Here is a 14,860-nt window from a genome sequence, read left to right as displayed (position 1 = left end):
CAATATCATACCAATGGTTAGCCATTGCAGGTGCACTGGCTACTCTATTCATGCCGCATATTGTCGATACCAATATTAATCCAATGGTTTATGGGTACACCGGCTACTCCATTCATGTGCCATTGATGATGTCAAGATTACACATTTTGTGGCACTGCCTGTGCAGGCCATAATTTGCAGCCTTTTTCATTCTAGCCATATTCGTGACAGCACATCAAACTTGCTGGGACAATAATGGCCTTTCAAATAGGAGTGGCCATATAAATTCAAATTGTTGCTCATGAGCAACTAGTAGATATTCACAAAACAAGGGCATGGTTCACAAAAAGATAATATTTATTGCAATTGTTACTATAGACGGCAGTTGTTACTAGCCAGCGCTGAGGGCACACCCAGCAGCAGTTAGCGGGGAAGTGGCAGGGTTGGTCAGGGCAGGGCGGGCTCTCGGGAAGTGGAAGGGGCCAGGGAGCTGGAGGGCACACTCATAGGCGTAGTGAGGGGGCTGACCCTGCAATTGCATTCACAGGTGGCATGCCTGGCTCCCCAGGGGAGGTTTCAGCATAACGCCTTTTTCTTCCACCCCCCCCCCCCCTGTCACAGGAGCCAGGCAGCCACCTGCGAATAAATGCGTGTGCCTCCAAATCGTCCACCCCAACTTTTTCGCAAATGGCACCTGCACAAAAACAATGAGGAAACAAAATTTACAACACTATTACGAGGCATATAAAATCGCGCGCATTATTTTAGGAAGATGTAGAAAATTCCAGGATTCATGTACCGAAATTTATGGTCAATGAGAAACACTATACTGATGAGTTCCAGACTAGTTTCAGCTGCCTTGGGTTTATTAGGATGAAAGACGCACATACATTGCATAGCATGTGCCCCGTTGCATTTTGATCGCCTCCACAGCAATACGGCTGAGACAGCCAGTGTTTCATCCCACACTAGGAATTAGTGCTTGATTATCGGCTGTCTCCGCATATGACTGGCGCGCTAGTTTTTTTGCCGCTCCTACGCTTTCTGCGATGTGCAAACAGTTTATACTAATAATCGTTACCAAGAGAATGTTCGGCGACCATTTTCATTTTTTTTAAATGGCTAGATATAATATACACAAGCGATCTAAGCCCACGACTGCTGCACTGGCCGCTGGTTAGCTGATATACGCTTTTGACTGGTTTTGTGGGTAGTTCACTTAAACGGGAGCTCACTTAAACGGGTAGCTCACAGGTGCATCATTTTTACACATATACTGCTTGTCCAAGCAAATTTGATCCAAGGGATAAAAAAAAAAACATTTCGGAGCCAGGCAAAGGAAACCAGATATATATTGCTGGAAGCTACCTTGAGCGCCACAGAAAAGGTTTTGTTTGGAATCCTTATTGACATTATTTACCTAAATTACTGATTAATGACTTACACAATAAATGGTGTTGCTGCTTTGAAGAGTACCGGCACAATCCACGTTTGATTATTTGTGATAAAGAACCCTCACGTCTGCATTTTGAACGCCAGATACAATAGGAAACCACGAAAATACAGAAATCTGATTCCCGGACAATACAATTGAGGACTTGGCTTGGCTCGACAGCCCTGTGTAGCGTTAGACCTACAAGTTGCCTATGGTTTCTTCGTCCGCGCCAGCACATCGTCCAACAAGACTGTATTTGTATTTTACAGCTGAAAAATACTGTTAAACTCATTTATATCCTTACCGCTTTGTAGTCATTATCCGCATTGCAAAGTTCGGCGCGCTCATTGTAACTCGAGCCTTCATGTGTGCCAAAGGGCCGACGCGAAGCAACCATCGCCAGCATATCACCCTCACTCATGCATGGGGCTAGCAATCTTAGCGGCAGGTTGTTTTGTCCGCTCAAAATCATGTTGTGAGCAGCACAGTTGAGGTGCGTGAATGGGCTGGTAACGGTTTCGGTATCTACATAACCCGGAATTTATCTACAGCTGGAAAAAAAGGTACACATGAGGTTTCTAACCGCAAATATTGAAACAGGGGTTTCCGAACGTGCTCACCGACTCTGTAAGTCCTATTTATTGTCTAAAGTGAATATTTAGTACTTGAAGCGAATAACCTCACTTCCCCACGTACAAAATAAAAATTTTCTGCGCTGTCCTAAGTGGCTGCCAGCAATGCACCACCGGTTTCCATCGTCTGTTTCTAATGGTTTATTTATAACCCTTGGCTCAAGCTATGGGGCGCAGCAGGTGTAATGTAGCTTGAATAAAACCTGCAAGAGATCATATATATGGGTAGATTTGTAAGGTTTACAGATTTCACTTACAAATTCTACAGGAATCGCGTCACTGCGGCCTTTCTTTATAATTGACACGTAATAGCGCTATATTCGTGGCTAAAATAAAGTAATAAACGCATTAATTCAGCTTAGCAAATGCAGCTGTAACAGAAAGTGAGGGCTGGCTACACCTAAGGTGTGCCTAGCTTTCTAATTTTCTTAGATGGCACAACCGTTCGAAATATGGAATATTAAAAAAAGCCCTTGATATTGGCTTTCTCACAGCGTATTATGGGTGCCTTAGATAAGAAACATAATCGAGGTCCCATGGCCATCTTTCGTTTCCAATGAAATTCTTATATGTGGTGGGCAAGTATCTAGGCACAAAAGAATTAACCTTAGTTTTTCAAGATACGCGTAGTTTCCTCGAAAAAAACAACAATTGTATGGTATATCTCTAGAGGTAGAAAACGCTGTTTTTGCCATTTCAAAATGTTGCAAGTTTGGATGCCATGATTTTGTCATCTGCTCTTTTTTACTCACTAAATATATGCAGGTTTTATATTTACAAACACTATTAGAAACCTATTTTGTTTTTGCAGTTGTGTTATTAAAAAATCGCAAACTTTTCTTCAGGAGCGATACGCTGCAAATATATTCATTTTTAACCTTATGTACTGGCATATGATGCATTAGGTTGGTTGCACTAAATATGTTTTCACTTCCTGACGCATGTTATTAATTCAAGGCAGTATCTGGAGCTCCAGACCACTAGGTGTGTTCTCCACAACGCATCAAAATTGCTCTGAATTCGAAAACAGCAGTAAAGGGCAAATTTGCTGCAATTAAAAAAAGATCATCTTCGATTTTCATTCAAATCCCTCTCAAAAATCTTCAGTACCTCAAAAATATCACGGACTAAAAAGTGTTGCGTTATACTGTTTAAAAATATAACATTAAATATTAAACCGAGTGCTTGTGCTGATAATGGCCAAACTCAGCCTGCATTCTTGCAAGATCCAATAATATCTTGGCACAGAAACTATTTTTCTACATTATCTAGGTTCCATTCTTTATTTCTGAAAAAATTTCAAGCTCTAGATTTGTGTGTGTATCTGCATATTATTTTGAAATTGGACAAAGGTAAGAAAATGGTAAAATAAGGAAAACTGATTAGAATTGAAGAAACGGCCGCAACATCAATTTTTATCAAAATCTCTGGAAACAATGCAAAGTACTTTGTTAATTTGAGTCAGTAAATATATTGAATTCTGCAAAATGTAATATTAGAAATATAAAAATGCTTGTTTTTGTTCTATAGATGTGCTTATATGGCTCCCCCTTATGGAATAGGCATCAAAACTTCAATTTAGTATTTGCCTAATTTAGTTACATTTTACCTTAAGTAAAATTTAAAACATTGTCAGCGCTTAACACCGTTTTTCTGCTTCTGGGACAAATACTTAATATAGCTTAAAATGGTATCAATTCACTATTTCTGTCAATTTCATGGCAGAACGCAAGTGAAGGCTGAACTTTTTCTCTGTCCTGCATTCTTTTTTATTCCTAGGTGCAATAGTATTCAATCTAGGTTATTAATATATTATTCCATTTGTCAGCTTTGACCACCACTAACAATACTATATTTTTGAAGATGATTTTTCAATGTGTAATTTTTATAATTACAATCTTAAGCAAATCGCTTTCCAGCATAATACTTTTGGTGGCGTTACAGAGAACACACATAGCAGCTTAGAGCTACAAATTCTGCCTTAAATTAACAATATGACCTGCGTAATAAACACAGAATATTTTAGTGCAAACAACGCAATGCGTCACGCCAGTATGTAAGGTTGAACATTAACATTTTTGTAGCGCGTTGTTCTTGAAGCAAAGTTTGCGATTTTTTACTAAATCAACTGCATCAATGAGACACACTTTTAATACTTCTTATACAAGTAAACGTTACCCAACTGCGGTGAGTAAAAAACAGTGGATGACAAAATTTTACGCAACCAGCCGGCCTCCAAACGTGCAACTTTTTGAAACGACAAAAACGGCGTTTTCCAGCTTTAGTGATAGGCGTTTTTTTTTTATTCGAGAATACTACGCCGGATCTGGCAAACCTAAGGCTCATTCCTTTGTGTCGAGACATTAGCCCACGACATATGAAAATTTAATTAAAAAAATAGTCATGGCACCACGATTACTGTTCCTGTTCGAAGACATCCATATTTGTTTTCATTTCGTCTCTTCAACAGGCTGGTTTAGCCAATGCGGTGAATAAAAATATCATCGCATATATTAAAGATTTTCGCGCTATATGTTACACCTAAAGCTACCTATATTGTCACAACTGTCATACATTATTTGTAGCTGAAACATCACAAAAGGAATTCGATTGCAAATTGTTCGCTAGTTAAATAGACGTACGAGATGACACACGTGTACTTTGTAGAATACAATTTAGGAAAGAGCAGATACAAACTACAGGCGAATAATGCTATGATATGGAGCATATGTATTACTCCGGTTAACAGTAAAAAAATCAACTTTTAACATACTAATATATTCGACAAACTATTGCATGCTCACATAGGAACACAATTAATGAGCTCATCCACGCATCTAATGTCTATGGGCATTAGACGTGTGGATGACTTCGTTTTATTCCAATTCGTGCGTCACTCAAAATAATTGAACGAGAAAAAAGTTAATGTCTACACAATTTTCAGTGAGTATACCACAAATTATACTAAGGTGCTTCATATATGTCACATCACCTAGCAAGTGAAATGGGATAACAGAAGTAATCAGACTCTAACCCTGATCAGCATTTCGCTTTTGCGCCATCTTTGTAAGTTTTTAGCCAGGCTTTTCCACTGATTATCCTCTTCTTTATACCCCTGCCACCCACAAGACACAAATCTTCTGGGGGTACCGAACTGTTGGTTTTCGCACCAGTGATACAACTTAATCGATCCATTTATACGTAGAAAACACTCTCGATGCGCACCTAAAAAAAATGAAAGCATGTATGTGTAGGCGAAATCATTCACCGGCGATTTAATAATATGATTTGAACAATAAAATCAAAGGATCACACTCGAAGTAACAAGAAAGTGGTGGAGAGATAGGAATTGAAGCAATGAAAGGCGGTTGCTTTCTGCAAAAAGCCAATAGCAAGAGGTCCACCGTCTATAAGAATAGGCAATAAAAATAAGGCATATTTAAAGGTGCGTGCAGCAGTTACAGTGATGCAGTGCTACCTTTTTTTTAGGCAGGCTTTTCCGCTGATTTTCTTCTTCTTTATTGCCCTTCCAACCACAGGACACATATCTTCTGGGGGTTGTCGGTTTTCGCACCAGTGATACAACTCAATCGATCCACTTCTACGTAGAAAACGCTCCCGATGCGCATCTAAAAAAATGAAAGCAGGTATGTGCAGGCTAAATCATTCACACATGATAAAACAATATGATTTGAACAATGAAATCAAATGATCACACCCAGAGCAACAAGAAAGTGGTGGAGAGATAGAAATTGAAGCAATGAAAGACGGTTGCTTACTGAACAAAGCCTATAGTAAGAGGTCCTGCGTCTATAAGAATAGGCAATAAATTAAGGCACGTTTATAGGTGCATGCAGCAGTCAAAGTGATGCAGTGTTACCTTTCTGTTTCACTGCAGTGATTGGTATAAATATTACAGCAATTGCTAGCCATCTCAGGTAACCCCATTGAAAACTTCATCCAAAGTACCGAGGAGCAGTGGCGTGTTATTTGCAGCTGCTAACGGAGAGACAGGCTATCCTACGAGTGCATGCGCATTTCCTCCTTTTTGTATACTTGAATAAAAGCGACTGAACAGTGAGTGTTGTAAGAGGTGCAGCGTCCCTAGGAATGGGGAACAAAATTAAGTTTTAGTAAACAGAGGTACAAAAAGAAGCAAATATGCCTGCAATAATAGCATGATGGCCTACCTTTTGATCAACAGCTGTAAACAACCTGTCACTACCAGTCGGTTCTTTAGATAGGCTTATCAATGCCAGAGCTTAAAGCTAAGAGCAATATGAGTAATGTTTATTGCGGTCACGGCCGTAAACAATTCTAGCGGAACACTCCATTACTGTAACTATTCAACCGTCCATTTATACATATCGTTCATTAAAGAACCATGCACATCATATTAAGTTGCTCTTTTCTACTCCCAAATGATTTCCTATAGAATTAGAATACGTGGATCGCTGCTTCGGTTTCAACATTCTTGCACGATGGCTATGGCGTGCACTTCATGCATACGGTACGGCACGTGAGGTACAAAGAGCTGTAATTGCCGAACAGGCGGACCTGACGTCCTGTCCCATTTCGCCTGAAAGTGCGCGCCGTCATCGAGCGCTTCGCGAGCAATATTTCGGACGATATGGTTGCCTCATACCGGCCGTCAATGTTTTGTACATTGTGTCCCGCGTGCACGTTGTTTACTTTGCAGTGACAGGGACGCAGTGCACACACGGCTGATGTGCCTTTTTGCTTGTATTGTTATTTTCCCCCGCCCTCGAAGCGCGTCTGCGAAATCGCTCTCCTATTATCGCCGCTTTCTGATAACGCCCTCACCTGAAGGCACGTGCTCAGAAGGGGGGCGTCGATTAAGAAAATTTTGAAAAGGGGCTCACTTGCGCTGTTCACGGCTTTCAATTCCTCAATATGATATTAACCATTATAAAAGTGGAGGTTCATTATGACTTAATTATAGCCTAGTCATCAAGCGGCATCACGCACATGTCTGCCCCACTGTAAAATTCGCTTGCACAGACGGCACGAACAGTTTTCAAAACTTCGTCTGTACATCTGAAAACAAAAAACTGCCCTTAACTCTTAACAAAATCCAAAAACTGTGTGAACATGGCTTCCTGCACGCAGAAGAGAGGCTGTCCAAAATATATCTATACAAAGCCGGGCGCATAGCATCTGGTTACTAATTGATTACGGCGCGCTGCACAGTCAAAAAACTGCGCAAATGGCTGCCTGCAGTGTTCTGTCACGTGTTGGTGGCATACACACCTGTTACGCACGGCTCCTCTATTTTCGGCGCAAATGCTATTCATATCGCAGCCAGCAAATAAGTCCACGCACTTATTGCTTGCATGTTACCCGGACGAAAATTCGCTTAGTTCTTGAAGTCATGCTTCGCGCAGTTGTTTCGAGGAGAATAAGGAAAGAGAACATTTGGGACTGGTAGGAGATTATATAGAACCAATTATGAAGCAATGGCATGCTGCAAATATATATACTCACGGTCTAAGATGACGGCGTTCACTGAGTCCGATAGTGCCGATGGTATCCCGCCGTTGGTGTAATCCGTACTCCGGCGACATTTCACAGCTCAGCTATTCACTGATATGTAGCAAGCACCAACCGGAGCACATGGACATGTATAGGCGCAAGAGAAAATTATGCACAGCACAATGAAAAAGAAAATTAATGAGGGAAGAAATTAAAGAAAGGTTTAAGAAGCTGTCACAAGTCTTGTAGCGTCTCCAACAAGCTCTGAAATGAACGCTTCGGGAGGAGGCCGCACAGCAGCGCAGCTGGGGATGCTGTCTGTTGTGTCTTGCACGTAGACGCGTAGGCGAGGGGGAACAACGACCCGCTCAACCAGCGCGTGATTCCCGCCGCGGTGTTGTGTTCGCAAGGGCTGCGCGTGGGAACGAAGGACCAACGACCCTCTCAACATTCCATTCCTCCTTTACCCAGCCCTCTTCTGCTTGCACCGGCCAGCCGTGACTTCGGACCGTGCCGATGAGCGGCCGCCAGCGCGCACCGCTCGAGTCGAGTTCTAATAAATAGTTTTGTTTTGTGTGTTCGCAAACGCATTGTTTCTTCAAGCCAACCACGGACAAACATTTTCTAAAAAAATAGAAAGCCTCCCCATCTACCATCCACATTCTTGCGTAAATCCATACAGCTGGTGCATCGACAAATGCGCGCGTCCCCTCCCTTTCGCCACCTATGATCGAACAAAGGATGGTCGTTCGACCTTTTATATTTACTTCAAAATATTATATACTGTTGCGTGATGACTGATTAATAATGTCAAAGAGGTGGAGTTCCGAGCTTCTCTTCTATTCTGGCCAACTTTGGTTATAGATTATACAAATTATGCTCAAGTTAGCTAGCTGAAAATTATCCGACTAAATATATACATGTTTTTATTTGTATTCAGTTAATGTTCGCTTTTCGGGTATGAATAGATGTTTTTATAAAAATTCTAAACATCGGCCCAGGAAACGAAAATTTTCCTAATTTGCAGACCTTTATTTCAGAAAAGGTTCATGGTAGAGCAGCAATAATTCCACGATATGTTCTCAGCATAATTATCCGCAAACAGCTAAAGCTCATATTTTTATGACATTTGGATACAGAGATACGATCGCGCTAATTTACAGAAAACAGCGAACATTGAAAATTTTTAGGAAAACAAAAACAGTTTTCACATTGTTTAAAGTTTTTCCACCTATTCTACACTACCTCAGCTTTCAAAATCATTAAAACACCTTGCATAATTTTGTTGCGCAAGTAATTATGGCCACATCGATAAAGCCTTTGTCCAATTATAGCGCACCGCGCTGTTCTGAACATTCTACGGAATTTGTGAATTGTTCAAGGTTTTTAAATTTTGGCATATAATTTTGTAACAGGGAGAAATATATTTACAAAAGAGGATTAAAGATATATACATTGAGGAACAGCCAAGGAGCCAGGCTACGAGGGCCGCCCATTCGACGCACTTCTTTTTCTTAATCTTCCACAAACGAGCGCGCCACTTCGTCCTCATCATTCTCCAGCTGTAACAATATTTCTTCGCTCATGTTTTGTCTCGACTTCGCAAATCGACGGTGACAGACACAGCAATGAATGATTCAGAATCAATTTTGTGCGCGTCGAGGTCCTGAAGCGCTGTGGCATCAGGCAATACAAAGACGTTTTTCGCAATCACCTTCACCTTAACGCGGATTGCACAAAAAGACGATAACGTTCAATGAGCAAGCAACGTATTCCAAATCATTTTAGTAGAATGAAAGAATTGGAAAGGGCATGGAAAACTGCCTCATGAAAACAGTGTTTGTAGGCTGCATTCGTTTTTTCGAATGACTCGACAGCGCACATCATTTTCATTCCTGTACAGTTTTTTTTATTCCTTTGCCACCGCCTAGCGCGGTTGGAATGGTCAAACTCTAAACTAATAGGCGGAAAAAACTATTTTTTTTGTTTATTGGCGATATATATGTTGTGCGCCATATAAATGTACCGGGGCCTTCATGCTCGCAGTCTGCACGAAAAACTCATTTTTTTTACCACCGTGTGAATGCCCAAAACTAAAATGGTAACCTCGCGAGTCTTCCGGCTTTTCATTTTCCAGTGATTGCGTCTAGAAAGTACACACATCGTATTCGGTCCTTTCTCCAGGTAAACAGACGATGCTGCGCGTAGTTCCTTATGGATAATACAAAAGCACTAGAACAAAAACATCGCTGAGATAATGGTCATTTGTTCCTTCAACTTGAGGCAACGTTTTCCTTCTCGGCAATGAAAAAGCTAACTTCTAATCACTAATTTAAAGTCGCATGAACATGCTATGGCGACACGATTTCGTTTTTATGCGCGTTCTCACTGACAACTGGATTTGTACTATAGGTTAAGTATAGATGCATTGATGTAATCGGCGTCCAATACAGGCATATTGGGTCGTGAGTGCTAGCCGGTCTGGGGTATACATATGTGGTCGCACGGTCGTGCTATCATTAGATATAATTGTGCGACAAACGTATGCGCCCGCGACGAAATCTGCATGCATGCCAATAGGCTAAAGCCATAAACACATATAGCTGACCCCTAAAGGTGCGCCGCATATGACGAATCCAGACAGTTGCAGCGGTACGTGCTTGAATGCGTTATAGTAATTGTCGTCCCGTACGTGGTACTTGGTGAGGTCCGAACGTTCGGCTGAAATGTTGTCGGAATTAAATGCCGCGGTTTGGCGTCCAGCGCACGTGTATTCAACCATAAAAATGGAGAATTTGTTTTGATTGAATGGTCAACGGAAATGATTCACTTCGGCAGCCCATTAAAGCTGTGTTTTTAGGATGGCAATGACATTTGCGAGATCAGGGGAAAAAGTGGTCCACCATGGGCAGTTTTCATACAGGGATAGCTAATACTGGAAAAACACAAGACAAATTGCAATGGTCCATTACAGCCAGTTTAAAACAACGGAACGGTCAACGTCGGAAGAACGCAGGACACCTTGGTTCATTGTAGCCAGTTTTAAAAACTGAACGGGCAACGCCGGAAGAACACTGGACAACATGGTCCATTGTAGCCAGTTTTAAAAAAGGAACGGCCAACGACGGCGGAACACAGGACAACTTGGTTCATTGTAGCCATGTTTAAAAACCGGAACATCCAATGCCGGAAGAACACAGGACAACTTGGTCCATTGTAGCCAGTTTTAAAAAACGGAAAACCCAATGACGGAGGAAGGCAGGACAGCTTGGCCCATTATAGCCAGTTTTAAAACCCGTGCGACCATTATTGGAGGAACAACGGCAATCTCGGTCCAACATAGACATTCTGTATGTACGGCAGTGCCAATATCGGGAACTCACTGCACATCTTGCCCCAAGCTAGCCAGTGTTGGCTACAGGCAGCGCCAACACTGGGAGAGCACTGGCTAGACTGGGCCATTGTTGGACATTGTGTTGACTGGCATGTCCTATGTTGGGAGCATGCTGGTTAGGCTGGCCCAATGTAGGGCCACTGCTTGCCGTCGTACTTACAACATTGGCCCAATGCTTTGTGCTGCCTGGGAGCTTATTAGGTACTCATGCTAGACCCGTGCTGTTATTAGCCATTCATGAGCTTTCTAAGGTCTAAATTCCAATCGCTTCTGCGTTTTTGATGAAAAGTATTGCTTGGAGGTGCAAGCAGTGACCAGTTAGGGGCAGTCTTTCATGTACATATATATCTTTTAACGCAGCTTGTGCATACACGACATTTATTAATCACCACAGACCAAGCCATACTTCTGCATGTTTGTACTAATATCAGACAGGCATGCTAGCCAATTTAATAACGTAGAACTGCACACAGATTAGGTTTGACAGTATATTCTAGGATTCTGTACAGAGTGAACGGACCTCTTCTGACTTTTACTTGGATTAAAGTAAATAGGTGTGTGTGTGTACATAACATTTACTAGTGCACATTAACAACCATGCAAAACCAATATTCTGCACATGTGCCACACCCTGTGGTCTACCTTGAGGACAGGAAGCATGACCTTTTAAAAGATGAAGAGAACAGCCATGCATACACAACAGTGTGGAATCAACAAATTGGAGCCATATGCCTATGCTTGCATATCGTGCACTTGATCAGTCGTGCAAGTGCAGTGAGTATTGGTGTCTTAGAGGACCTGCAATTAACACACGTATCTAGATTTGTAGAGAACAGGGAGGCGGGTGTTGAAGGTAGAGGAGCAGATGCGATAGTCGTTCTTCGACCGTACATATTCATGAGTGTTATTATGTCGCAAATTAAGTGGGTGTGTATTGATATCACTATCGAGTATCGAGAAAAAGCTGTTGGTGTGCCACACAAAACAATTCTTGCCTCTATCACTTTTCTGTCACTGTGGTATGGTTGGTTTATGGTTTGTGTATTGGGTGTAACATTCCAAAGCAGCTCAGGGTACGAGAGACGCCGTAGTGGAGGGCTGCGGTAATTTCGGCCACCTGGGGTCTTTAACGTGCGCTGAAATTGCACAGGGTGCCTTGCTTTTCTTCTCTTCCTGTAGCCGTTGCAACAGGGATGCGATCCCGAATCCTTGATCACAGTAGTCGAGCGCCTTAACCACTGCACCACCGCAGCGCGCTATCACAGTGGTAACATACAAGAAAAACCTTGTATAGAGCACCATACTCTTAGCTATTCAAATTAGAATACTGTTCTATAGACAGTAAACTGTATATCTGTTAAATGCAAAACTACGACACAAGTCTATCTGAATGGCTCATAAGAAATAATTTAACAATGCATTAGGTGCATTGCTGATGGCGTAAAACGGGAAGATGCACCAGTGATAATGAACAGCAAACTAATTAGCATATGGAAGGAGAAGGAAGGGCTCGAGAAACGACTGAAATCTCAAAAATGAAACAGAAACTTAGGGCGCTCGTTAGCCAGACACATGAAAGAAATGGAAAGGCATGCATTCAAACAGAACGAGAAAAATTGGTACCGCAGGTTTGACAAGATGGAAAGGAGCCTGAGTCTAGCAAAGACGTGGAATATACTGAGGCATCTCCTCGACCTGAGCAAATACAAACAGGTAGCGAGCGTCAACCAGGCGAAAACGAGACACGCATTCCAGGGGACGGACAAACAGCTGATGACAAGGTCAGAGACATTTACATAGGAGGCGCGACGACAGTGTGACAAGCAGAATATGGAGGAGCGGAAAATGAAGAGCTGGATGCGGAAATTACGATAGCGGAGATCAGAGCAGCCATTGCTGGGCTAAGAAGTCAATCGCTCGGCCCCTGGCCCGGATCAAATATCCAATGTCATGCTCAGGAGGCTAGACGACGACTCGATAGAGGCGATTGCACGATACAGAAATAAAGTATGGAAGGAAGGTAAATTGCCGAAGGAATGGAAACCGGCAGAGGTGGTCCTCATCCCCAAGCCGAGGAAGGAACCAAAATTGGAAAACCTAAGAGCGATCTCGCTGACGTCGTGCGTGGGGAAACTCATGGAGCACGTAATGCAGACGAGGTTAACGAGATACATGGAAGACGGAAACATGTGGCCGCACGAGATGGTGGGATCTAGAAATAAGCTCAGCACGTAGGATGTAATGCTCAGACTAAAACATGACATTATAGGAAAGAAAGCATTAGATGCCAAGTTGATCCTAGGCCATCGACAACGTCCGACACGAGGCGGTGCTCAGAGGTCTGGAGGAAGTAAACGTGGGCAAGAAAACATGTGAGTATATCAAGGACTTCCTACGAGATAGGAAGGCGGTGATAAAATTCCACGACGCAGAGTACCCAGGCATAAGGCTGGGCAGCAAAGGTACCCCGCAAGGAGCCATACTGTCCCCTTTCCTATTTAACATAGCGATGAGAGGTCACCCGGCAATGCTAAACAAGATCCCTGATTTAAAATTTAGCATGTACGCCGACGACATAAATATTTAGATGAATAGCGGGAGCGACGCAAAAATTGAGTGGAGTTTGCAAAGGGCAACAGACGTAGTGGTGAAATATGCGGCCGTAAGAGGCCTGGCGTGTTCACCGCAAAAGTCAGAGCTTTTTGTATATAATAGCGACGGTAGGAACAAGAGAGAAGTAGAAATCGAAGTGGTGGTGGAAGGCCTGGAAGTGCCCAGGGTCGAGGAAATGTTTTAAAATCCTATAGGCATGTTTATCAACAAGAAGAGCAACAACACCAACACCATAAAAGAAATTAGCCACATATGCAGACCAAGAAGTAGGCATATGCAAGAGGGTAGCAGTAAAGCGGAGAGGACTAAAAGGAAGGAATCTCCTGAAAATGTCACTGGCGTACGTAATAAGTCGGAGCTGCTACGCGCCGCCGTACCTAAACATGAACAAGGCAGAAATAGAGAAGATAGACAGAATAATGAGGAAATTCGTTAAGCGAGCTCTGGGACTCCCCATATCCACGTCGACGGAGCGGCATGAGAAAATGGTAGTTCACAACAGATGGGTCGAGCTGGCAGAGGGGGTGAGAATATCCCAAACTAGAATGACCTGGCCAGTCTGAAACAGGCAGAAAAATACTTGAATGGGTAGGAATCCGGCCAGAAAGTAGCGCGCACAAGATGGTAAACATCCCGCCAGGAATCAGGGCCAAGATACGCGTCCTACCTATGCCGCGAAACATGCATCCCGAGTATAACAAAGAAAGGTGAGAGCATAGGGCTAAGGCCTGCGAGAGAAAGATGAGGAAGCGACTGGCAGACCAGGTGGCTTATGTAGAAGCGGCGTGCGGACAGCACGGGGCGGCTGTATCCGCGGTTGTCGATGGGGCAAGAGCATTAATGGTAGCGGCTTGGAGCCGCACGAGAGATGCCAGCGCGGCAGAAGAGCTGGCGATAGGGCTCGCTTGCGTCGGTACCAAGACGAGGACAATTTTATGTGACAGTAAAAATGCAGTGAGCAACTTTGAGAAAGGAAGAATCTCGGAAGAGGCCAAAGGCGTCCTCGAAGCGAGGCCGATATAAAGTAATATAGAAATAATATGGATTCTAGCGCACGAGTCTATTGCAGAAAATGAGGCTGCACACGAGCTTGCCCGAACTCTCTATCACCGGGTGGCCGTAGAGCAGCCCTCTCGCATAGACATGAAAGATAGCTTGATTTCATACAACGAGATCGCGGAACATTAAAAGCTGAGCAGGAGGGTCTATCCGCCACCCGACCGTTCCCTCGGAAACGAGGAGATGATTGCGTGGAGACGATTGCAAGGAGAAAATCATATAAGCCCTTTCTGGGTATTCGTGACAATTTCTAAA

At 42.9% G+C, this 14,860-nt stretch overlaps 1 long non-coding RNA gene across 1 annotated transcript; it reads right to left on the bottom strand.

Moving 5' to 3' along the window:
- Positions 1-604: 604 nt before the first annotated feature.
- Positions 605-7,647, bottom strand: LOC146194789 (uncharacterized). Its single transcript, XR_014705480.1, has 3 exons — positions 7,552-7,647; positions 5,525-5,675; positions 605-673 (listed from the first exon to the last, which is right to left on the bottom strand). It is a non-coding gene; the product is annotated as an uncharacterized LOC146194789 (long non-coding RNA).
- Between the last annotated feature and the right edge of the window lie 7,213 nt (positions 7,648-14,860).

The sequence above is a fragment of the Amblyomma maculatum genome, chromosome 3, assembly GCF_055883805.1.
Source record: "Amblyomma maculatum isolate TAMU_Amacu chromosome 3, ASM5588380v1, whole genome shotgun sequence".
Lineage (NCBI taxonomy): Eukaryota > Metazoa > Arthropoda > Arachnida > Ixodida > Ixodidae > Amblyomma > Amblyomma maculatum.
The sequence above is the reverse complement of the archived record's forward strand: the minus strand, read 5'-3'. Positions and strand labels throughout refer to the sequence as shown.